This window comes from Capra hircus, chromosome 2 (assembly GCF_001704415.2).
Source record: "Capra hircus breed San Clemente chromosome 2, ASM170441v1, whole genome shotgun sequence".
NCBI classification, from domain to species: domain Eukaryota; kingdom Metazoa; phylum Chordata; class Mammalia; order Artiodactyla; family Bovidae; genus Capra; species Capra hircus.
Window position 1 is genome coordinate 10,206,057 of NC_030809.1, and position 22,407 is coordinate 10,228,463.

The 22,407-nt window shown below is 57.6% G+C and overlaps 1 protein-coding gene across 4 annotated transcripts in view; it reads right to left on the reverse strand.

Annotated features, from left to right (window-relative positions):
* Nucleotides 1-22,407, reverse strand: part of AHDC1 (AT-hook DNA binding motif containing 1) — a 65,103-nt gene that overhangs the window by 17,970 nt on the left and 24,726 nt on the right. For 2 of the 4 annotated variants that reach the window (XM_018056775.1, XM_018056783.1), the window contains exon 3: nt 3,353-3,530. The gene's annotated coding sequence lies outside the window, so the exon portion shown is untranslated. Of the gene's footprint in view, nt 1-3,352; nt 3,531-12,211; nt 12,534-14,866; nt 14,912-22,407 lie in introns of those variants that run through there. The other 2 variants (XM_018056802.1, XM_018056793.1) reach the window with 2 other exon arrangements.

Below are 22,407 nucleotides of genomic sequence, written 5' to 3' on the forward strand. Positions count from 1 at the left end.
CGGAAGAGGGAAACAGACTTTGCCCAAGACCACAAGATAGCATGGGGAAGGGGAGGCCCCAGTGTGTTGCTCATCCAAGCAGAACACCCCCGTGTCTCTTCAGGTCCCAGGCCACAGCTGCTCCTCACTGTCCCATTTACTAGATCGCTTCGGGTTCTGTTCTCTCTCATGCCCGCCTGCAGACTGTGGTCGGGCCCCTTCTAGGCCAGGCCCTCTCTGCTTCAAGAATCTCACCGCTGCTCTTGCGGGAAGAACTGTTGAGTAAGACACTCACGGAGGGAAGGGGCTCAGACTCTGGAATCTCCAGGTCCTATTTCCAACAGCCCGGTTGACCCGAGGCTCCCACTGCCCTCTTGGAGATGCCTACCACAAGCCACCGCCCCTCTCTTGATGAGGGTGGGGCTCACCAACCCTCCCTACTCTGGAGACCTCCCACTGGGGGCCTGAGGGTGTGACCTTGGCAGAAGAGACAAACCGCCTCTCCAGCGGCTGCTTCTGTTCCACCCACCCGTGAAGACCTCTGGGCGCGCCGTCCTGCCAGACCTCCTGACTGTCCGCGGCCTCCAGGATCTGAGGGAAGCAACTGGCTCCCCTCCCCACCACACCCAGGCAGACGTTTTCTTGGACCCCCTCCCAAGGGTACCACCTATCCCCACGTCTGTGAACAAAGTCGCAAAGGGTCCACTGTCCGTCGTCTGTCTGCTTCTGGGTCAGTGTGTCTTGAGCCTGCCTGTGGGGACACCCGCCGGCTGGGAGGGGGGCTGGGGGCCCCAACCTGCTGCGCACAGTGCCGGGAAGGGCCAGCCCACATCCTTGAGTCCCCAGCCCCACCCTCCCCCGCTGCGGCTCTGACCACCCCACCCCTTCCCCAGCCAGCCTCCCCTCCCCCACCCGCAGCCTCCCCAGGGGAGCCGGGCTGCCAGCCCCAGCTCTCACTTCCGGCCTCATGACCCTCTCTCCAGCCTCCTCCCTGCCCCACCCCCCCCACCCCGCACACACCATTTCCCTCCCAGCCCAGACCGAAGGCCCAGGGATGTCCTCAAATGGAAAACTTGGCCTCAAAGGGGGCTATCACTGCTGCAGTGAAACCTCCCCCCAATCAGCTCCCTTGGGGGGGGACCTTTATTTCCCATGATCTGGCCTCCCCCCCAACTCAGGAACTATGCATCACCCCCTCTTCTCAATTTCCTTCTCTTCAGCCCCCTCCCACCCACCCCTGAAGATCTCCTTCTAACCTGACTCCGAACCAGAATCGTTACCAAAAAAATAACAATGATGAAAATAATAACGGGCAGCTGTCACTTATTTGGCATGTAAATGGAGGCTCAGAGAGGTTAAGCAAAGCCCTTAAGGACAAACAGCCATGACAGGGAAGAGTGTCTGCACTTGGGTTTGCTGAGCTCCTCTGTACCAAACTTCCCCACTGTCCAGAGAGTCAGCCCCCTCCCCCGCAGCTTCCTTGAACTGTCCTGGTCCCAACGACCAGTTCTAATTTTTGACTTCTAAATTCACCCCCTCCTCTCAGTTTCTTCCCCCCTCCCACCTAGGTCATTCAATGCACTACCCTCCCTCGCCACTAGGTGTCCCCTTAGAGCCACTGATGCCCCCAAGGGGAGCAAGCCCCGCCCCACCCCCTGGAATCATCAGGGCCACCCCCCCAATAGCACAGCACACCCCACCCCACCCTACCCCCAGCCACACAGAGCTCCTTTGTGAAGCCCTTGCCCACCCCCTTCCTGCCCGGAGCAGGGCACCTGGCAAGCAGGTCTGCCCTAGACCCGCCCCCTGCCAGCCCCCTGCCCTGGGTGCCAGGTGTGTGGGCACCACTGCCAGCTCTGGCTGAACCCGAGGGTCACCCTGCCGGGTGGCCCTCCCTTCCTCTCTCCGAGGTCACCCAGGGACTGTGCTTCCCGCCTGCTCCGCCCCCATCCCCTCCTGCCCTTGGCCCTTCCAGACTCCTGTCCTTGTCTTTCCTTCTGTCTCCCGGAGGACACCCCTCCTCCAGCCCCACCAGGCCCTCCCCACAGCCTCACCACCGCCCACCTCCTTCCCCTGAGAGCTCCTTGTTCCGCCCCCCACCCCTCCCCGCCCAGGTCTGAAAAACTCCTCCTCCTGGAAAGTTGCTGCTGGAAAGGAAGTGACTTCAGCAGTTTGGCCACAAGGCTGGGCACTGCTGAGCCCAGCTCAGCTGAAGCCTTGCCCAGCCCACCTCCAAAGCACAAATGGAGCCACGTGCACACACATCCCCCAGTGTGTGCAGCCAGAACCCTGAACACACGCTTCCCTGGTGACACGTGGAAGAACCTCTGTGTACATGATCCACCCCACCCAGTGTGTACCCGTGTATCACCCCGGTGTATTCAGAGTCTTGTCTGCACACCTCTCCAGTGTACACTAGCACCCTGCCCAGGACCACCACCCAGCATGGCACACACAACACTCTAGCCTCCCCACACCTGCACAGGACACACCCTGAGTCCTGCGCACTCACTCTCATGTACCATGTATGCAGCCTGTGAATGTCTCCCAGCCCAGTCCACCTAGACTTCTATGTACAGCACCCTGCACACCTCAGGACAGAATCCTACACACGCCTGCTTGCACACAAGCTGGAGTACTTGCACACTAGATGCCCTGTACATTTACAATTGGGTACACCCAGCTCTGACATCCCCACCCTGACAATCCCGGGAGACTCCACCCCCCCAGACCTCAGGCCCTAGGAATGCTCTTTTGGAAGCTGGGTGGGGTCCCCAGGCAGGCTGGGCTCTAGGGAGCTTCCTGGAGCCTGAGGCTTCATGTGTCAGTTCGGGGAGTTGCCTCTGCAGGGCAGGGCCGCTCCACCTGGCCTCTGCAGCTCTCTAGCCTGCTTGGGTGGGCTCATCTGGGCCCAGGCTAGGGAGATGGTTCTTGCCCCCGGCCTTGCCCCATTTCATCCCAGGAGGGCAGCCCAGCATACCTCAACTCCCCAGGTCCTCTCAACTTCCACTGACTCTAGGAGAGAGGGGTCCTGCGGGGTCAGCATCACACAGCAGGCATTCTGGTTTCTACCTCTGCCCTGGGTTCTGGTCACTGGGACAACCCCTTTCGCTGCCCAGTTCTCTCAGGTCATCCAGGTGCAGGTCCTCCAACTAGGAGGCAGGACTTGGGGGAACTTTCTGTATATCCATGGACCTTGCCTTTCTGGATAACGGGGAGTCTGATAAGTGTGGTCACAGTATTTTGATACTAAAGAGCCTCTTTTTGGCCTAAGCTGGGAGGGGAGGGATCCCTGATAGGATTGAGAAGGAAGTATCCCTGATCCCCACTTCCTGGGATGGCCAGCAGACCCAGCTTCTCTGTACACTGTTACCTGAGCAAGCTGTGCAGATAGGCCCAGCTCAGCAGCAAAGGCCTGTCTTCGCCAGTGATTCCAGGGTGGTCTCTTCGGCAGCCTGAGAATCACCCCGAACCCAGGGCCCTCTGCATGCACTTAGCTGGGCAGGCTCTGGGGTCCAGGCCAATCGGTAGACAGGCAGGCAAGCTCCCATCTGTGAAAACAAAAACAGCACCCCAGACATAAGCATGGATACAAGATGAACCAGACAGGGGGACCAGGAGGCCATCCTAGGTGGGTCTAGTCTTACACAGAAATTGGCTCCAACCTCACTTCACTGGGGACTATGAACTATGTCTTGAAACCCCAGGCAGTATCTCTGCATGGGCAGATATGTATGCATGAACAAGAACACATACACTATAGTGAAAAGAACCTGGTCTTGGGAGTCAGAATGGTCCTTGGCTCAACTTTCATCACCTGTGTGATCATAGGCAAGTCAGTTAACCTCTCTGGCTCTCAGTTTCCTAATCTATAAAATAGGGAGAGTTTATGAGCGGGGAGAAGTGCTCTAGGGAAACTATAAACGTTAAGAGCTCACTTACAATGCAGGTGTGAGAGTTACTGTTCAAAGTGATGGTGACTGCAGATTTTCATGAGGGGTGTATACGCAGCTGGCATTTACCCTTCTCCATCCGAGATTGGTTCTCTCTCGTTTTCTTTAATAACTAGGGCTCTCCTCACCCACTCTGCTTCCTGCCCATTTGTCTACCTCCCTGAGGTTTGTATTTGAACCCTGAGGGGTCTGGGAACCAGGCCTCATGGACTGCTTATAGGTTTTGGTTGCCTGGGAATGTGTGTGTACATGTGTGTTAAAGAGATCCTGCATGTCTGTGAGCATTCAGCTGTCTGGGCAAATGCACCTGTGTGTGGCTTCCTGGGTCTACTTAGCCTTCTGTATGTTTCTCTGTGTATTTTTGTATGTCTATGCAAGTATATGTGTGTTTAAGAGTGCCCATGTATAAGACTGTGTGTGTGTGTGTGTGTGTGTGAGCGCAGCTATTTACTAGAGCTGGTGTCTTCACTTATACATGTGGGTGTGTGTATCTGGGTCTGTTCAGTTCTGTGTGTATGTCCAGCTGAGCCTATGTTCGCACACCTATGGGGACACACAGGTATATGTGCCTAATGTGTGACCAGGTGTACCCAGCTGTGATTGGGGCATGTGTGCCCATGTGTACACGCTCTGCATCTGGCCGTGTCAGGAGCTGAACTGACTTCTGCCCATCTCTGGATGTGTGTGCGTTGGGGTGGGGAGGGGAGTGGACCCTCTACTGTCCCCACAGGTTTCCCATCTCAAGGCCAGTGACTGGGGGCACTGGCGTCACTGCATCAGTGGCATCTCCCTCCTTCCCCCTGCCTTTCTCTGGGTTTTCAGGCTCACGGTGCGGTTGGTCACAGTATCCCTGTGGGTCTGTTTCACCGCGGGCCAGTGTGTGCTTGGCTGTGACCCTGCGCGTGCGTGTGTAAGCCCTCATCACTGTGCACCTGTGTACATCACTGGGACCTTGTGCCATGTCACTGTATGTCTGCGTCAGTGTCAACATGTGTGAGTCTGTGTGCCAGGGTGCGCCTGTCAGCACAGTGGTGCTTCAGTGTTCATGTGATACCTTCATGGAGCTTGTCAGTGCGTGTGTGCGCGCGTGCATGTGGGGCTCTGTGATAGTGTGTGTCTGTGTCACCGTTGTTTGTACGCCTGCTTCCCTCCTCCCTCCCTATCTCCTGCTCGTTCTCTCTCCGTAGGAGCCAGACAACTCCCCAAGCCTGGATTAGGGACAATTTATCCACAGGCAGAGAAGGAGAATTTCAACCTGCCAGAGCCTCCCTCCTCTGATCCATCCCCCCTCCCCCCATGGTTGGGTGGGCACAGAAATGCAGCCCGGCAGCTCCCAAGCCCTCGGGGAGCCCCCACCTCTGCAGCTCCCCAGAGGCCCAGGAGGGTGGAAAAGATGGAAATCTGGGTGGCCCCAGAGCCCTCCAGTGGGGGTGGCTTGGCGGCCCCCCCATCCAGACCCCTAGAGTTCAGCTCATCTTGGCCCTGTTCTCCTACATATGGTGCTGGTGGTTGGGGGGGAGTCTGCATGAGGTCTGCCTGGCCCTGGGGGCTGGGGCGACCTGAGGAGTGAAGCTGCTCCCAGCCCCTCCCCAATCTGATATTCCCCAACTGATAAAGGCCAGCTCCCCCGCCCCTTGAGATGGAAATGACTGGGGGAACTTGTGACTGTGCCCACACGGGCTGGAAGGCAGGGGACAGGATGGTGGGGGGAATGCGGCAAGGCGGGGGCGGGGGGGGGGGGTGGGAGCAGGGGCTGAGCTGGGACTAAGGCTCCCTTCACGGTGCTCCAGGCGCAAGGCAGCATCACATGTTTCCCATTAGCTGCTCTGGCCTCCTTGTTCAGGGGGTGTTGGCTGGGGGAGATTTGTTCTGGTTGCAGACACCAGGCGAGACCACACAAGAGAGAGAGAGGAAAAGACAGAGAGAGAGAGAGAGAGGAAAAGACACAGGGAGAAAGAGAAAGACTCAACAGAGATGCACAGGGGGAGAGACAGAGAGACAGGAGAAGCAGAGACAAGGACACACAAACCCCGAAGCAGAGAGACAGGACTGGGCGATGCTGGGCGAGGCTAAAAGTGGGGGACAGGGCCAGCGACTGGTAAGGAGACCAGGGTGGAAAGAGGCTGGTCAGGAGCTGAGGAGCGTGTCAGCGAGGAGGCGCAGGGTGCTAGTCAGGCCTGGAAGGACCCAAGGGGAGAGGGCAGGGTAGGGGGCGCTGGGGCTGCAAGCCTGATGGAGGGGAGACTCAGGGGGAACCTGATGCAGGGTCAGGGAGGGCAGAGGCAATGGGTGGGCAGGGGGAGTGGCCGCCCTGGAGCAGCCGAGCGGGGGCGGCCAGCGAGCCCTGGAGCCTCCCGCCTCCTGACCCTGGAGCCTGGGAGAGATAACAGGCCCGAATAGTGCTGACTTGCGGTTCAGAAATCCAATATCCTCCGCGGCGCACTAATCGACTACCTGAGCTCCCGGCCTGCGCCGAGCTGCCCCGATTAATCCTGCGGCTCCACAGCCTTAATTAGTTTAACAGTTTCAGGGGCAGGAGAGGCGAGGCACAGGGTCCCCCAGACTCCTGGGGACACAAGCCCCTCCATGCCAGCCCTGCCTGGTGCCCTGCCTATCCGGTCGCACCTGCCCCAGCCCAGCGGCCCCGGTTCACATCATCTGAAAAACAGCATATTCCTTCCTCCCAGGGAATGGTCCCAAGGGCTGGCACCTGGGTCACAAGTTGGGTCTTGGGGAGCCCAGACCCTTCTGCCCTGCACCCCTGCCCCGATCCCAGCTTGTTCCTGTGCCCATGGCCTGCGTGCTGGCTCTGGCCTTCTTTTTGAGGACCTGCCAACTGACAGCCCCATGCCACTGGGCAACATGTCATCTCCTTAGGGTCAAGAGACAAGCTCCCAAGTTCCTGACAGCCCCCCACCAGCACGAGATAATCACACGTCACTCCCCACACTGGCATGAGATGGGCATATGGTGACATCACAAACACACACCCAACAGTCAGAGAGACAGGTGGACAAGTGGGTGACTACCCTCCTAACAGGATGGGCTAAGCACAGAACCTGTCACTTCCTCCAAAGCCTGAGATGGGCACACCTGATAACTCCAGACAGTCTGAGACAGAAACACAGTTTTTACCCTCCAGAGGGTGGGACCGACATACAATCAGGACCCCAACAGGGTGTGAAATGCAGAGAACCTCTCTCTCCCCCCGCCCACACACACATGCGCGTGCCTCACTTTCCAGGTGTGACAAAGGTACAGACCCCTCCCCACAACACATCGAGTGTAAGCCGGGGACACAACCTTCCCTGTGAGTCCTCCCCCTCCAGACTGCAGGGTAGGTAAAGGACACGTCACCCCAGGCTGCTCTGGACAGGTGACAGCCCACCGGCCCCTCCCCCATCACTGCCAGCCTGGTGGTGCTGTCCTCTGCCTGCAGAGGCGTCACAGCTCACAGGGCATGAATGTCACCCCAGCACTGCCAGCGCCGGGCACAGCCACACGTTGCCCCAGTGACAAACACCGCTGGCCCCAGGAGGTGGAGGCGCACAGGGCTCTGGGCGTGACCTTGGTCCCTGGACACCAGGAGGGGCGGCGCCGTGGCCTCTCTCCTGGGTAACCCGGGGCCAGGAAGATGAGTGCCGGGAAGAAGGCCGGCCGCCTAGGCGCGGACAACCTGAAAATGCCACCTTCCCAAGCAGCGCCCCCACCCCCATTTCTAATAGAAAGTAGTTGCTTTGGGGGGAACAGAATGCAGAAGGCAATGAGGTTGTCCTGGCCCTAAGGCCTGAGGAGCAAGTCCTAACAGGACTTCTCGGAGGCTGTGGAGTCAGGCGGGATAGGGGTGGCTGTCACCACACCCTCGGGAACCCAGGACAGACAGGGTGGGATGATCGCTTCAGACGCCCGCTGCGGCCAGAGGAGCCCCTCTTTCTTACCAAGGCCCCCTGTCCAATTCAGGCTACAGAGCCTGACAAGGAGGCCAAAGTCCAGGGGCATGACTCACCCAGGGAACAGGCCCAGCCTGCTGGCCAGAAAGTGAGGAGGACAGGAGCCAAGAGGCCTGGGTTCAAGTCTGAGCTCCTCCCAGGGCAAGCGGAGTGACCTTGGAGCAGAGGCTCAGTCTCTTTGGCTCTGGGGAGGGGGAAGAGGCAGCAACCCGGGAGGCGCTGAGGAGGAAGGACATGGCGGCTCACCCCCCTGGCCCACTGCTTGCTTCCTCACCAGGAACCTCTGCTTTCTGGAGCTCAGTTGCCTCAACTGGAGAGCAGAGAGGGTTCCCTGACCAGGGATTGAACGCATGCCCCCTGCGTTAGAAGTGCAGTCTTAGCCACTGGCTCTCCAGGGAAGTCCCGAAATGGGAGCTTCTTATTGAAGAGGGGAAGATAAGACTAGAAAAGGGCAGGAGGCTTGCCCAAGCCACAGGGCAAGTTAGTATCAGCTGAATCCAGCCTCTGCCTCCAGGCTCCCTGCCTGAAGCTGTTTCTGTAGGAGAGAGAGTGAGTGAGTGTGTGTGTGTCAGGGTGCTGTTGCTTGCAGAGCTGCCCTCCTGTCCAGTGAAGATCAAGAAAATGGACAGGAGTTTGTCATATAGCCCAACCTTTACCCTAAGACCCACGTGGTCCACCTTCAGAGTTCAGACCAGAAGGCTAGCTCTAAGGCAGGAAAGCAGCCTGCACCCCAGCCCCCATGAGTGGCGCCAGTACCTGGTGCTTGAAAGGACTGGGGGGGTCTTGGGATGTCAGCGTCTGGGGCCCTGTTATTGTACAGGAGCCCAGAGAGGGACAAGCCTAGACTGAGGTCACACAGCACGACAGCAGCAGTGTCCAGTGTCCTGGCCAGGGACAGCCTCAGAGCAGAGTTCTCTAGCCCCTGGGGTGGCTGGAGCTGGGGGGCCCTGAGGGACTGAGCAAAACGTGGCGACAGATGGCCTGCCGAGGCAGCGGCGATCTGGGCGGCTGGCAGGCATGCTCGCTCCCGCGCAGGGAAGCGGCTAATTTTAGCTGAGGCCTCGATGCCAGCTTTGTTCCCCCCACCCACCCGCCGAGGGGGCCCAGCATGCCTTGCGTGCAACCCGCCTCCCCCAGGCACCCCTACTCCCCCGCCTGGCCCCTTGGTGAGTAGTGCCCAGACCCAGGGGTCCTAGAACTGTCTGCCCGCCCAGGTCTCATCACACCCAGAGGCAAGGGCTAGGCCCTGGAGGCCTGGCACCGCCATCCCAGGGTCTGTTTCCCATGACTCCGAGCTCATTCCAAAGAGGGGGTGTGAGGAGGAGGGCCTGACAGCAAGGGCTGCCAGTCGTGGGTCGGGGGGGAGCGGGGGCGAGCGGGGGCATTGTCCTCCACCAGACACTTAAGGAGACAGGACCCTTATTCCACCCCAGCCCTGAGCCAAACCAATTCTTCTGTGCTGAAGTACCCCTCCAACACAGAAGTATTGGTGAGCAAGGGCAGCGGAAGTCACTCCACCCTTCGCTTGTTCTTTATAACCCTGATTTTGCTCCAAGAACTCATAGCTCTTTAGAGGAGTCAGAGATAGAGCAAGGGGAGTATACCCTCTGCACCAGAGGGGAAACTGAGGCAGTCTGAGGCAGCCATTGTTGTATGAGGGGGAGGAACAAATCCCAGGAATCAGGGAAGGAGGCCTAAACATACCTTTCGTGGAGTTCTTAGAGCCAGGGGGCTTCTTGGGCCAGTTCAGCCCCTACGAACTACCCTCTGCTTTTACTTACCTAGGCTGGGTGAAGGTAAACTAGATGGAGCCTGTCCTCTGAAGGAAGAGAGGCCTGGGAATCTTGGTTCCTTTTGCCCCACCCCCTGCCGACTCTTTGCCCTTAGAACCTCCCCATCTCATCTCAGGTTCAACTACACCTCTTTCAGTCCTCGAGAGAGGACTCCTTTGGGGTGACTCCAGAGGGCCCCCCCCCCGCAACCCAGTTCCATCCCCGGGCCCATGAAGGGAATGACCAACTAGAAAACAGAGAAAGAAGACTGGAAAGAAATCTATGTATTTAGAAGGAGAGAGTCGGAAGAAGAGAGACGAAGGAGAAACCAAGGCAGAGAATCGGATTCAGGAAGAGAGAGGCGGAAAGAGGAAGCATGTAGGGGGTGGGCAAGAGAATGAGGTTAAGAAGACAGAGGTGGGGGAGAAAAAGAGAGAAAAGCTCGAGGAAGGAAAAGAGCCAGAAAGAGACAGGAAGTCTTCCCTTCAGGGAGAGAGGGATAGAGGAGGAAGAAAAAGACAAAGAGACAGAGAGACAAGCAGAACGAGGCAGAGACAAAGACAGAGAGAGCGAGCAAGACACCTGCAGAGGGGAAGGAGATGGAGAAGGCGCTGCCACAGACGGGGCAAGGCACAGGGGACTGAGGACACCACAGGGAGCTGGAGACAGAGGGGCTGACTGACACACCCAAAGACCACCAGAGACAGAGGGAGCGGGGCAGAGGCAGGCAGAGACTGGGAAGGGAGGAAGGGGGAGACACTAAGTGATAAAGTGTGTGTGTGGGGTGGGCTGGGGGCAGCAGGAGTAGAGAGGCAAGGAGGGAGGGGGTGTGAAGAGGAGGAGGGGGGGATGTCGTCGCCAGAGCTGGGGGGGACAGCGGACAGAAATGGAATGTGAGTCTGGGCATGAGGCACACAGATGCGTCGGCTCCGGTTTCAGCTGGGGCAGTTGGTTGCTGGGGTGGGGGGGATGGTGGGGGGGGAGGAGGAGAGCTCACAAGGTGGGGGAGCCTGTTGCCATGGCTGCAGGCACGGCAGGGGCACAGTTTGCTGGCACTTGGAGGTCTGGGCATGGTAGGGGGCTGACTGGGGGGAAAAACAGGGGGGTGGTGATGAAGAAGCCTGGCCCCTGCCCTGGGGGCTCTACCGGAAAGAAAGTTTCCAGAGGATGGGAGATGTTGGGAACGGAGGAAAGCTCTGAGCCCTGCTACACTCCATGGGGGGCACACCATGCTCTGGATTGCCTGTGGGCATCCCTGGTTCCCACCTGCGCCTCGGGCTGGCCCTTGGGGATCCTCTTTCTTGTCCCCTCCAGTCTAGCTGAAGATCCCACATGCTGCCGCTGCTGCTTCTGCTTGCAGGGGAGCAGCAAGATTGTGAATTCAGGATCTGTAATCCTAACGCAGAGCCCAGGCCTACCGGGCTCCAGTTGCCAAGGCGACGGAGGGTCAGAGGGCAGCGCGGGGCGCCCGCTCCTCCAAGTCAGAATCCCAATTGTTAAAGCCCAAGAATAAACAGCTGAAGCGGCCGTGGGGGGGCCGGGAGGGGGGCTGAGGTCTGCATCGGCTCAGTGTGGTGTTGTCAAGCGAGATGTCACTAATTGTCTGAAGGAACGGGCTGAGGCAGCTCTTAACTGCTTCTCTACCACCAGAGACACCTTGGCTGCCTGGCCCCATCCCCCGGGCCTCCCAGCATTCCACCAGGCCAGCCTGGTGGTGGTGGTGGTGGTGGGGTGGGGGGAGTGCTGGCCCAGCACAAACCTTGCCTCCCCTGCACTGAATCCCTACATACCTTGGCTCTCAACCCTCCTTGTGGCTCAACTTGGAACCTCCCACCTGCAAACTAAATGCCTTATGTCCCCAGAACCAGTACCCCCAATTACTGGAACCACTCTACTCCTTACAGCCCAGAGTTAACGCTTTGGCCTACAAAAGCCCTCCCAGCTCCTCCATCACTGCTTTTTCCTCATCCTCTCAAGAGCCAGAGATTCTGGTTCAAGGTGTGTGAATTGCAGAGGAAAACAGATTTTGGGTTCCTCTGATCTTTGGTCGGGGGGAGGGGGGAGAGAGGAGGATTATGCCATCCTTCTTTGCAACTCCCTACTCTTAGTCACACACCAGAACTAAAGGCCTGAATGGAGTCTGGATACCTCATTTCTAGCTTTGATTCTTCTACCTATTTGCTGTGGGAATTCTGCCAGGATATTTTCCCTCCATGAGCCTGTCTCTTCATTTATTATCCATCCTAAACATTCAGTAGTGCTATTCTGAGCCATGCCATGTCTGGGACCACTTCCCAGAGGAACTTCCAATCCAGTGGGTGAGAAAGGCTCATAATACAAGGTGGAAAGCAATCAGAGATCTATCAGGTAAGATATTCCATGAAAGACCTGTAACGGCCTGGTACACAGTAAATGGTTCAGTGGACAGCTGCTGGTGTTAGTAGCAGTCAGTACTGGTATGACTGAGGGTCGCTAAAAGGGTGTAGGTAATAAGAAAAAAGATTGGTGGGGGTGGGGGAGAGGTCGGTTCTAGAAGGCTTCCTGCAGAAACTGGTACCTGGTAGGATTTGGACAGGTGGGCAAGGTGGTTGAGTGCTCCAGGAAGAGAGGAGGTCTTGTTAGGTTCTTCAAAGAGAGCAGCTCGGTTGGCTCTCAGGGTCGTGTGCTCAGCCCAGCCCAAGGCAGGAAGGGCGAGGCCTTTCAACGGTCTCCCCGCCCCGTGGGCCGGCCCTGCCGCCTCCTCCACCCACGGCGCCTCCAGATCTCAGAGCGCTGAGCCTGGAAGGGGCCCGTGGGCACGGCTCCCGGAGATTGGTAGCACCTGGGGTGACGTCACATGGGCGGGCCAGGGCTCTGGGCACGCCCCCTGCCCCAGACCACTCCCCGCCCCCCGCACCCCCAGCTCCAGGCCCAAGCGTGGGTCCCCCGGGAGGGGGCGCTCTAGCAGCCTCGCAGCCCCCTCAGGTGGCGGGCGCGGCTGGGGCGCTGTCCCGTGGGCTGAGAGCCGGGCGCAGAAACAGGGGATCCCCCAGAGAGGGCCCAACCCGCCCCGGGGTTGGGCTTGTACAAAAGGCAACTTGTTCTTTCTTGGGATGCCTGCGCCTTCTCCAACATACCTACAGCCACACTCCGGGGACAGGCTACACCCACACATGGCTGCACAAACCCGCCGGGGTAGGCAGCAGAGGGGCTGTCGCCAGCCTCAGAGGTCGGCTGTTAAAAAGAACCTTGCCCCAACCACCCCTTGCTACAGACTAAACATCATTTACCTCACCCCATCCGACCCCACGTGACCTGGATACTCCCACAGCCTCACGCAGAGCCCTTGGGACACTGACCCCGTCACAGTCTCCTAACTCTCCTCTTCCTCAGACCAGCTGTAGCTCACCAACTCCTCTGGAGCCTTGGGACACAATGAGGCCCATTAAGGGTTACTTTTTACTGAGCACTTGTTCTCTCCCAACCCTCACGATTGCCCTTTATCCTCCATCAGTCCCATTTTGTAGTTGGGGAAACTGAGGCTTCGGTTAAAAAGTCGGAGACAGAGGCAAGGATTTGAACCCAGGTCAGGCTTGACTTCAGAATCCATGTTCTTCCGTCACACCATCCAATACTCTGCCTTCCCATCACACCATCACACCATCTTATACTCTATAACGACCCCATCACACACAGCAAAGCCATCTCAGAGACACCACCCCAAACACATTCCAATGTCACTGTCTAGTAGCAGGAAGCTTCTCTCACTCATCAGTGTGTGTGTTGAGGGCGGGTAGTCTCCTAACTTTAAGCTTCCTCAGTCCTCAGTGTTGGCCATCAGAGTCATAAATGGGACACAGAATGGGAGCAGGGCCACAACACGCTACCTCTAACCTTTCTAGCAAGCTCACCTACACCTCCCCTGACCTTAGGATGACAAAGCCCTGCCAGACTGGCTGGGGCTCTAGGCCTGGAGCTCTCCCTGACCCCTTGGGCCAGGACCCTCCCCTACCCCTCATTGCCTGCTGAGAACAAGTCGAAACAAACTCTTCCTGGGGATGTCAAAGCACCTTTCCTGGGGGAGGCAGCTCTGTGATCCCCTGAGCAGGGCTAGGGAGATGGATCAGGTTACTCCTTCCCCAGCTGTGCCTGGACTCCTTGGGGCTGACCTTTCACCTCATCCAGGCCAGGACCCAAAGGGGGCTGGAGTCCAGCCCTCACCTCCTGTTAACCCCCTGCATTCTTCATCTTAAAATTCCAGAGCCCCCAAGGGGTGGGAATGGGGGGGGTCCTCAGGAAGTCCAGCCGGGCATGCCAACCTTTCTCCACCCTCCCATCCTGGGGTCTGGTTTCCCAGAGAGCTTTACAGAATGCTCTTCCCTGCCCCCTGCCCAAGCTGCCCTGCCCTGGCGGGATCAGATACCTCCGCCCAAGCAGCTGAAAATGACCTGGGCTATTTTCGCTCTGGGATCACATTGCAAACTCCCCCTGGAGCTGGCAGCTTCCCACAGTCCCTCCAGACCACTGCCCCTCACTTCCTCATCCCTCACCCAGAACCACTGACCAACAGGACAGGAGGGTTGTTAGAGACCACTGGCCTAAGCCCCTCAGATGGTGAGACTGAGCCCACGAGGAGTCAGGCACAAGGTTGGGCAGAGAACCAGGCTGCCTGGGTCCCCGCCCAGGTCTCTTTCTACTGTCAAGCACAGCCTGCTCTGTACCCTAGATCTTAGAGCCTCTGACCCAGCCAAAAATCCAGCCGACCTCCTCCAAGCACCAGAAAGTCACAGTGGAGACTACCCATAAATCTCTGCGCCATCCTACATGTGGGAAACTGCTTCCGCAACACACTTTTCTTTGTTTAGAGTTGGGACTGCATCTGTACCTGTGTCACAGTGATGGGGACCACGGGAATGTTCTGGGGGTGCAAACTAGGAGGAAAGACAGGGAGACAATTCCAGAGGGACAGGAGGCTGATTCAGGCTTCCAGAGGTTTACATTGCACAATCCTTCCAAGTTCCCAGCAGCAATGTGCCCCACCTTCTTGGTACCCCAACCCTCCAAATCCTATACACCCAGCCCCCTCCAGGTCCCTACCTCTCCACCTCAAGCCCCATCCTCCTGGGCAGGAATGTGACTGGTCAGGTCTGAGTTGACCACATTGAGTGGCTATAAGGCGAAGGATTCCCCCCCCCTTCCTTCCATCTCCCCAGCCTGGGGGGAGCTTACATACCAAGGTGGGGGGAAGAACTGCTTTAACCCTTTGCAGCCAGGCTTTCAGGGTGAAAAGAAGGGTCCTCCTCTATTTCCAGCGGCCCCTCCGCTACAAGTGCTGCCAGCCTGGGCAGTGCAGGCAGAACCTACTTCACCCAGGAGGTGGAATGGGGGTATTTGCCCTGCGAGTCTCTGTTAAGGAAACTTATCCTTTGCTACCCCAAATGTTTAGTCTCATCTCCCATGACATTTAGAAAAACAGTCACGAACTGGAGCTGAGGGAAGAGAAGGAAAGGAGGTATCATGAACCCCAACCTCAGGAGCTCCTAGTCTGATGGGAGAAATACAACCTCGCCCTGGGGAGTCTGAGGGGGGAGACCAGGCACAGAGGCTGGGACAAAGAGCTGAGAGCAGAGAAGAGCACGGAGCTATGCCTAAGTGGGAGGAAGCCAGGGCAGGAGCAGAACAAGCCAGGTGGGGTCAGATCGGGCAGGCTTCCCGGAGGCCCCTCGGCCCACACCCCTCCCCCTAGGCTCTGGAATCTCGGGGGTCAGGGCTGAGGGACAACCCCGCCCCCTGCTCCCCTCGGGCTCAGGAATTCCACCAGCCAAGGGTTGGGGGGGGGGCGCCTGCTTCGGCCTGAGTCCAAGTTGGCTCTCACTGGACCGGGAACTACAGCTCCTCCTCGGCCCCCCACCCCCACCCAAGCCCCTGGGCTGGCCCCCGGGTCCCTCCCTCCCCTTCCCTGGCTGGCACGGTGTGTGCCAGGCACTGGCAGAAAACAAACCCGCCGGGGTGGGTTTGCAGGGAGCGGGGTAACCTTGACACAGTTGCGGCAGTCGCTAATGGCAGACACACACTCCGCCTGTTCTGGGGGGACTGTTGCCGTTGCTAGGAAACCAGCAGCCGCGTGAATGGAAATGGGTCAGTAAACCTGGGGAGAGATAGTGTGACACTCGAACCACTGCAGCTGCTCCAGCCCACACTGAAATCCCTCCTCTTCAATATTTATCACTCCCGCCTGGGCCCTCAGCTCCTGCCAGGCCCTGCACCAGCCTGGACCTCAGCATCCACCCCGCGCCCCACCCCCAAGGCTCCACAGAGGAGGGGGAGAAAAGAGATGTTGGGGGCTGCCTATCCGCTCCTTGGGGGGGCCCCCCCAGGAGAGATGGAACTGGCTCTGGAGGAGATTGAACAGGAAACAGAGTCTAATCCCCTGGCGGGGAAGGGGTTAAAAGGTCAATTCACGCCTGTTCCTGATTTAGGCACCGTGGTAAAATTACTGCGAGTGTGAGCGGGTTGTGACTGCCTGCTAGCCTACCTGCGGAGGGACTGATGAAGACAGACCTCTCTCCCAGTATGTAAGAGATGGAGGAGGAAGAGGCACCTAAAGCATGGCCAGGATGCTCCCACAGCCTGAGAACACCCTCCCTAACAGCCTGGCAATGTCCCCAAGATGGCTCAAGGCTTCCTAGCAGCCAGACCCGACGCCCCTCATACAATCTGATAGCACACCAAATGGACAAAAGCTGCCTAACTGCCTTATAATGCCATCCTGTACAGATACTCTCTGCAAACAGCCAGACTCTTAATGAATAAACCTTGACAACACCCTTACACAGATACCCCCACATCAGAATGTGACAACAGCAATTGCCAACAGTGCGGTTCAGCAGAGCACCTATAAACAAGCTGACAATCCTAGGCACAGGCAAAACTGTGTCAGACTGTTGAATATGCCAACACTTCCCCGTGAGGCTAGTGCCTCCCCAACAGCCTGCCCTAAACTAAAGCCTGGCTCTGTGGTTCATCTGGGTTTTTTTTTTCCTCCCTCCCATTGTCAGCTTCCTTGTCTTACACACACCAGTAAACTGGCCCTGTGACCACTCTTCTGGACACACCATCCCACAAGCTAGCTGCCTCATGCACCGCACCCCCTATTCCCTGGAGGCTGACTGGTCACTGACACACACATTCCCTTCCCCTAGAAGCAAGGAGTCTCACAGCCCCGCCTGACACCAGCTCTTGTTCTTAGGCACAGGCCTCTCTATTGACAGGGAATCAGTAGCACCACTTGGGTGATATGCCCTCCTCTACCCACCACAATCTCAGCCAGTATCCTTGGAGGGTGTGTCTTGGGAAGGGAGGCACTCCAGCTTTCTTGGGGGGGGGGGCGGGGGGTGGAATATACCTCAACAGGAATCTCCCAGCTGACTCGGTTCTGTGTGCTCCTATCTCCTAGGATACATCAGTCAACACAGGCTCCGAGCCTGTTAGAGCTGGAAGGTGCCTTAGGCAGTCACTAATCCAGCCTCCTCCTCTATGCAGGAGGAAACCGAGGCCCAGAGAGGGGAAGCGGCCTGCCGAAAGCCACACAGCCCTTCTTTTCTAGTCTCTGAGAGTTCTCTGTGATAATGTGGATGGGGTGTAGAGGACACTCAGGCTAGAGTGAGATGGAACTGGATTAGCTGGGAGAGGGAGAGTCTGTAGTCCTGGAGAGTTTATGAGAACTGCCCTGCGGTGTCTTCAGATACACGGGCCCCAGGCAGCCCTGGAATCTGGTGTCCACATAGATTTGCTCGAATTTGTATTTTGCCAAAATGATCTGGTACACATTCACCCCAAACCCACTTTGTATTCCAGGGCTTCAGAGTTCCCTCCCCAAACCAAAGGTGAAAGGAGGCTGCTCTGTTCCCTATACCTAGCCTAGAATGTCTAGGGAATCCCCACCTTTTTATTATTATTACTATTTTTTGGCAGTGGCACATGCGAGCTTAGTTCCCAGACCAGGATCGAACTTGCGCCCCTTCAGTGGAAGGGCACAGTCCAGAGCACTGGACCACCAGGAAGTCCCTGCCTTTTGTTATTCAAATAGATCTCCGCCAGGGAGCCTTTGGGATGCTGCGAAAGAGATTTTCTGCAAGGTAATTTTTATTTCAACTCCACTTTGCAGAAAAGCAAAATGAGGTTCACAAAGGTGGTGTAGTTTGCTCAAGTTCACACAGACAACAAATGGAGCCTTCAGTTCCTTCCAGTACACAGGGAAGGCCCATCCAACAGGAAACAGGGAGAACTGGGGGGAGGAGGGGGAGGAGGAGAGGGAAGGGTGGGAGTTGACACAGGCCCAGGCCCAACATCCTGGGCTGAGGGGGAGCCAACAAGCATTTGAATTTGAATCTGGGTATCTGGGTTCCACCCCCACCCACTCTAGCTGAGGTGGAGTGAAAGGTCAGCAAGAAGATGAGAGGGAGAGAAAAGCAGAATTCCATCGGCTTCCCAGCCAGCCTGGACCATACCCCAGGGAGCTGGGCCAGGGGCTGCCCCAATTTCTCAGGCCCAGAGCTCTCTGCCAGCCCCTGCCCCCGCCCCCATCCCAACAGTAGGAGGAGTGAGGAGACCCCACCCCTTCCCTGGGCCTCAGTTTCTCCATCTGTACTAAGAGCTAGCCTGTGGTGGTTTTGTCGCTAAGCCGTGTCCGACTCTTGCAATACCATGGACTATAGCCTGCCAGACTCCTCTTTCCATGGGATTTTCCAGGCAAGAATCCTGGAGTGGGTTGCCATTTCCTTCTCCAGGGGATCTTCCCCACCCAAGGATTGAACCCGAGTCTCCCGCATTGCAGGCAGATTCTTTACCAACTGAGCTACCAGGGAATTCCCAGGTAAAAAAAAAAGAAAGCCTAGCAGGATTTCTAAGGGCCCTTCCAGCTTTAACAATGTGGTGACCATTCTGATTTCTCAGTCTCCAGAGCAAATGTGTAAGTCTCTCCGCCAGACTGGAGCTGAGAATCACCATAAATGTGTGTTCAGTGAATAAATGAACACTCACTAGAACCAACCTCCTTCCATCTTTCCCAGCCCAACTGAGAGGCACTACTTACCTTGCAAGGCCAAATTTCTCAGGGCTTTTGGAGAAGAGATTCAAACACTTTTGAAGGCTCTGAATGGGGCTGGCTGTCTCATACACAGGTGCCCTTTATTTCCTGTCCTGACTGTATGCAGACACTATGGGAATTGCTTTAAATATTGTGCAACTTTAAGCCCCACCACAAGGCCGCCGACTACCTTCTAATTCGTTTTTGTTTTGTTTATCTTTGTTGAGGCCTACCTTCTACCATCCATTTCAAATGAGCCAAGGGACTAAGGAGTGAGGGGGCTTGCTCAAGGTCACTCAGCCAAGGAGCGGCAGAGAAGATATCAGAACTGTACCTTCGATCCCCTTGGCTTCTTTCACGCGGTGAGGATTTGCTGGGTTGGGGCAGGACATGAAGTTGAACAGGGACCACTGGCAAGGGCGGGGGCGGGGGCGGGGTCCAACCCAGGAGGGGGAGGTGCCTGCTGAGTTGCCAAACGGTTCCTCGGTTTGCAGAGCACCAAATGGTACTAGAACTAGCGAGGTGGTGGGAAAGCATCCCTTCCCCTCCCCCACAAAGGGCAAGGTAGACCTCTTTCCTTCCCGCAAGCCAGCGTGCCAAGAGTGAGCCCTAAGGGGTCACTTACCTATTCCCCTGGATCTCAGGGCTCCTTGTAAAAGGAAGCCCTCCCGGGAGCCCTTTTCTGGACTCCCAGACCTGCAAGGTGCAGAGCCGGCCCCCCAAAGAAAGCTGCCGCCGCCGTGGAAAAAACTATCCAGGATTTTTCTGGCACATCCGACCCCCACCGGGTCCGCAATTGCGAGGAATGGGGGTGGGGGGTGGGGGTTCTTGTGAGCTGGCTGCCTCACCTCCCTCCTAGAAGCCCTTGGGGGTCCATGAGCTTGAGCAGGAGGCTCTGGTCTGCAGCCCCATCGGTTCTCGGGCCGAACGGTCCGCGCCTTTTCCCGCCGCCGCCTCTCCGGCTACCTGGCAGGCCTGCGCGGCCCCCAAGCCTTGCCACCCCCGCCCCCCACCCCTCCCAGATGAGGCCTTAGAGCTACTGACTCCTGGAGGAGATGACGGGCCGAGAGGGAAACCAGGCGGCTGGGGGAGGGGCGCCGCCTGCACCTGGTCCCTCTAGGCCGCCCCGGCCGGGAGGGGGCGGGACTGGACCCCAGCCAGACCCCCCGAAAAAGCGCGGCGGGACTCGGAGGCGGTGTGTGCGGCTCGCCTCAACTAGTGCGCCGTGCGGGGGCGGGGCGGGAGATCTCTTACCCTCCCCACCCCACCCCCTATTACCCTCGCCGCGGGGGCGCCCCCTAGGGTCGGGCTGCAAGGCGCCCCTTCCCGAGCCGCGCGCTCAGCCCGCTCCCCCGGCCGGCCGCGCTCTCCAGCTGCAGGAAATTCCAGAAGCTCTCCATCATCCCGGCGCAGCGCGCAGCCCGGGCTGCCAAGGCTCCCCGAAGGAGAGCCACATGCCGGCCGGCCGCGCGGCCCGCCCTCAGCTCCCCCCCCAACCCCCGCCCCAAGCCGCCTCCAACCCGGCCCGGCAGCCACGTCGGGCCGGGCGGGGGGCCCGGCCAGCCGCCCCTTCCCGCGCCCCGGGCCCAACGGAATGCGTGGCAGCCCCGGCCGGGGGCTATTTTCAGCGGGAAGGGGAGCGGCCCGGCCTCGGTGTTTTTTGGCTTTTTCCTGGCCCCTGGCCCGCCAGCCCGGGCCCTCGGCTGCCCGCGCAGTGGAGAGGGGGGTCACGTGGCGGGGGGAGGTTGGTGGAAAGGGAGGGCCGCCGCGATCCGGCTTGGGGCTCGGGCCCCGGCCCAGGCCCGGGAGGCGCCCGGCGGCGGTGCGGACCTGCGCTTCTCGGCCGAGGCCGAGCGGCGGGATTATTAATAGCGCGCCTGGCTCCGGCTGCGGCTGCGGCTCCACGGCGCCCGCTACCTGCACGCCCCTCCTCCGGTGAACACGGGTGGCCAGGGCACTCCCTCCCCAGCGACGGACTCAGGCCTTACTGGATGGCGCTGCTACGCATCAGTGGCCAATCACTGGCCTCGATTTCCTTACCTGTAAATTGGGGATGAGTCTTACCTGGCTTTACAAGGGGGGTTACGGAAATAAAGGTTTTGCTCGCCGTTTGCCTCTCCTTGGCCAAAACGCCTTCTCTTTTGGGAACCTCAGTTTTCTCGTTCATAAAATGAGGGAGTCCGAAAGGACTCTTAACAGAGGAAGAATCCCTTATATTTGAATAATGCATTTTCACTACAACCCACTTGAGCTCATGGACTACCCAGGGGCAAGAACCAATACTGGGCACATGTCCTGTATAATTTGCATGCAGTAAACTCATTTAATTAAAAAGTTCCCATAAAGAAGGTAATGTTCCTTTTTTGCTGATGAGGAAACTGAGGCTCAGGTAAGTAAAGTGACCCGCCAAAAGTCACACAGTGGCAGGGGCCAGAATCAGATAAGCTCTGGCTCCAGAGTCTGAGTAACCACTGAACTAGAGTGCCCTGAGACAAGCAGGACAAACACTGTCCCCTTTTCATCGAAGGGTAAACTGAGGCTCAAAGCGATCTGCCCCAAGTTGCCTTTGGCCAGTTAGTGGCAGAGCTGAGCATCTAACACAGATTTCCAACTCCTAGTCTAATGCCCTGTGCAGCACTCTGAAGCTGTTCAGCATTCTGAAGCTGTTCAGTTCCTGCCCTGGGGTAGTGAGTGGGGGGCCCTAAGATGGGATCCAGCAATGGGCACAGATCTGTGTCCAGGGCCCTGAGGGATCACGCTCTGCTCCCAAGGGTCAGGCCCAGACTCCCAGGCCCCGAGGATTTACTAATCCACCAAATCCAGACTTAGCCCAGCCTTCCCATGAGGGTGAGGACACGTGGGGGTGAGGAGAGATGACATGCAGGGGTAACAGCCTGGGAGAGGGCCTGGAGTTGCTTCCTGTCCCCCTCCACTACCCCTTAGCAAGGAAGCACAAAGGTTGGCAGGCCCCCTACTCCGCCCCGGAAACCTGGCAGTTTATTTCTGTCTCTGGGCCCCCTGTTTCCACAGAGTCAGTCCAGGAAGGCTGGCAGCAGCTGGCTTGGAGGGGTGGAGCTCCTGCTCCCTCAAGGGTCCAGCTGCTACCCTACCCCACCCCCACCTGCCAGACCAGACCGGACTCCAGAGTCAAAGGTGATGCTGGGAGGAAGGAGGGAGGAGCTGGACCAAGGGAGGGACACCACCACCACCACCAGCACCACCACCTCCTCCTCCCAATCCAGAGCCTAGATGCTCTCCCAGGATAAGCCAGTCTATACCCAGTTCAGGTCTGCTAAGAATATAACCTCCGGTGTGATCAGCTCTATTTACTCCAGGTCATTCCGGCTCATCACTCCTCTGGACCCTGGTCCCAAAGAAAGGCCTGCTTCCAAACTGCCCAACGCTGGAAGAATATGCACCCAATGTGGTAGAAACTAACTACTGGGCACTGGGAATGTGGCTAGTTGGAACTGGGATGTACTGTAAATATAAAATATACACTAGCTTTTGAAATCTAAATATGAAAAAAAGAATATAAAATAGCGCAATGATTTTTACAATGGTTTTATGTTGAATGATTATATTTTTGATATACTGGGTTACATAAGATACATGATTAACATTAATTCACTTTTTTCTTTTTACCTTATTTAATGTGGCTACTAGAAAATTTAGATTCATATGTG